This window comes from Triticum urartu, chromosome 7 (genome assembly GCF_003073215.2).
Source record: "Triticum urartu cultivar G1812 chromosome 7, Tu2.1, whole genome shotgun sequence".
Lineage (NCBI taxonomy): Eukaryota > Viridiplantae > Streptophyta > Magnoliopsida > Poales > Poaceae > Triticum > Triticum urartu.
In genome coordinates, this window is record NC_053028.1 from 439,363,761 (window position 1) to 439,367,230 (window position 3,470).

Below are 3,470 nucleotides of genomic sequence, written 5' to 3' on the forward strand. Positions count from 1 at the left end.
CGTAACTCCAGTTCCAGTTGAAAGATTGCCTCGGAAAGGACTCCGCAACTTGAGCACAAGAGCTCCGATCGAGACGATTCCAGATCCATTGGAAAGCTCTCGGGGAGCCGATGCCAACGTGATGATATGGGGGTGCTCTCGTGGCCTTGTTGGCATCTCTAGAGCCGCTCTAAAATGCTAACGAGTGTTGCCCTCCTTAAAATGCGAAATTTTCACTACGATGACGAGTGTCTCAAAACGGAGCCAAGGGTCTAAAATCGGTGTATGCACGATAGAAAATCTGAAAAAAAAACATAGAAAACATCTAAAAAATTCTAAAAAAAATAAATCAATGATCCCTCGTACATACATACATACATACAAAAAAATACATCTAAAAAATACATATATGATCCCTCATACATACATACATCTAAAAAAATTCTATGAACATCTGAAAAATTCTATGAAACAAAAATACTACCTCATAGATACATACATCCAAAAAATAAATTATGAACAAAAAATAGCATATAAGAACAAAAAAAGTAATGGACGGCGGTAGCGGCGGGGAGGGCAGGGGCGCGGGGGATGGGGCGGTGCTCACTAGGGGCGGTCGATACGTCACCAATGTATCTATAATTTTTGATTGTTCCATGTTGTTTTATTATCAATTTTGGATGTTTTATAATCATTTTATAGTCATTTTATATCAATTTTTGGTACTAACCTATTGACATAGTCCCAAGTGCCAGTTGCTGTTTTTCCATGTTTTTACATCGTAGGAAATCAATATCAAACAGAGTCCAGATGCCACGAAACTTCACGATGATTTTTTATGGGCCAAAAGGAAGCAGATGGGCCCTGGTTGCACCTGGGGGAGTCCCGAGGAGGGGACAACCCACCAGGGCGCGCTAGGAAGCCCTGGCGCGCCCTGGTGGGTTGTGCCCACCCCGGGTGCCCCCCGGACCGCCTCTTTGCTCTATAAATACCCCAAAAATACCAGAACCCTAGGGGAGTCGACGAAATATTCATCCAGCCGCCGCAGAGTCCAGAACCACCAGATCCAATCTAGACACCATCACGGAGGGGTTCACCACTTCCAGTGGTGCCTCTCCAATGATGCGTGAGTAGTTCCTTGTAGACCTTCGGGTCCGTAGTTAGTAGCTAGATGGTTTTATCTCTCCCTCGCTGGATTCTCAATACAATGGTCTCTTGGAGATCCATATGATCTAAATCTTTTGCGATGTGTTTGTTGGGATCTGATGAACTTTGAGTTTTTATGATCAGTCATATCTTTTTATATCCATGAAAGTTATTTGAGTTTCTTTGATATCTTATATGCATGATCTCTTATAGCCTCGTATTTCTTCTCCGATATTTGGGTTTTGTTTGGCCAACTTGATCTATTTATCTTGCAATGGGAAGAGGTGCCCGGTAGTGGGTTCGATCTTATGGTGCTTGATCCCAGTGATAGAAAGGGAACCGACACGTATGTATCGTTGCTACTAAGGATAAAAAGACGAGATCTATATCTACCGCCATATAGATAAACGGATCTTGTCTACATCATGTCATCGTTCTTATTGTATTACTCTATTTTTCCATTAACTTAATACACTAGATGCATGCTGGATAGCGGTCGATGTGTGGATTAATAGTAGTAGATGCAGACAAGAGTCGGTCTACTAATCTTGGACGTGATGCCTATGTAATGATCATTGTCTGGATATCGTCATAATTATTTGAAGTTCTATCAATTGCCCAACAGTAATTTGTTTACCCACCGCTTGCTATTTTTCTCGAGAGAAACCACTAGTGAAACCTACGGTCCCCGGGTCTTCTTTCTCATATATTTGCCTTGCGATCTACTTTTCCTTTGCATTTTTATTCAGATCTATTAAACCAAAAAATACAAAAATATCTTGCTGTGTTTTATCTTTATTTATTTTATTTGGTGTTCGATCTATCAATCTACTACAATTTACCTCACGTCCGCTTGCCTATCTTGAGGAGTCGTACCCTGGAAGGGATTGACAACCCCTTTAACTCGTCGGGTTGCGAGGTGTTGTTGTTTGTGTGCAGGTGTTGTTTACGTTGTGTTGCTCGGTTCTCCTACTGGTTCGATACCTTGGTTTCGTAACTGAGGGAAATACCTACTGTCGTTGTGCTACATCATCCCTCCCTCTCCGGGGAAATACGGACGTAGTTGCAGCTACCATCAAGGAGAATTTCTGGCACCGTTGCCGGGTAGGATCTTCAACATAACCAGGTTCCTAATCACAAATCTCATGTTCTTGCAATTTACATTATTCGCCATTTGCCTCTCGTTTTCCTCTCCCCCACTTCATAAAACATTTGCCGTTTTATTCGCCTCACTTTTTCGTTCTCCGTCCTCTTGCTCTCTAGTCTCGATGGCTAGCGTCCCTACTCCTCCTTTGTCACCAGATTTTTAAGTCTTGTACTTCAAGCAAAGATAAGGAAAAATTGAAAGATGCCTGGTATAGGCTCATGGAATCATATCGTATTTCCAACTTAAAGGGGGACGCCAAGGTTTTGCTTCGTAATTTTTACATAGGATTGGCTTTGCATCATAGACAACTTCTTGCTTTTGCCGCTAAAGGAAATTTTATTGGACTTGATGCCAATGCTGCCTATGAAATCTTAGAGGGAATTTTGGGAATTCCACCTCAAAAGAAGGGGTTTCATTTTACCACCGATGGAGCTCAAATGTTGGACAAAGTTGGTGATTTGCATAAACATATGGTTGAAATACAAAAATATAATGAACCCCTCAAACACCTCGATGGTAGTATCAATCGCATGAATACTCTGATTACTCTTTGCAATAAGCGATTGGGTATTTTGGATCTTAAGATGGTTTCTTTTCCGGAGAATTTAGGGAAGCGTAAGGAGCCTCCCGGGTTTGAGAAAACCCTTACAAAAGTTGGCAAAACTTTGGAGGATGACAAAACTTAGATCCTTGCTTTATGCCTAGCTAAGGGCGTAAAACTATAGCGCTTGTTGGGAGGCAACCAAATGAATAAAATTTATTTTTGCGTTTTTCTTTATGTTCTTGAATGTTAGCACACAATTATGCTACTGTTATGATTGTGTTTATTATGTTTTAATTAGTGTTTGTGCCAAGTAAAGCCTTTAGGATCTTCTTGGGCAATAGTTGTTTGATCTTGCTGAAAAAACAGAAAGTTTTGCGCTCACGAAATTAATTTTCATTTTTTACCAGAGAGAGATAAAATGACCATTCCATGTGCAGTGGATCAATATACAAATTTCTCAGGTTTTCCTAATGTTTCAAAAAAATTGGAGTTACAGAAGTATTTGAAATAGTTAGATTGCTACAGACTGTTCTGTTTTGACAGATTCTGTTTTCTTTGTGTTGTGTGCTTATTTTGATGGCTCTATGGTTTTCTTTGATGATTTTTTGCCATAGAAAAGTTGGAATACAGTAGATATAATACAATAACAAAATA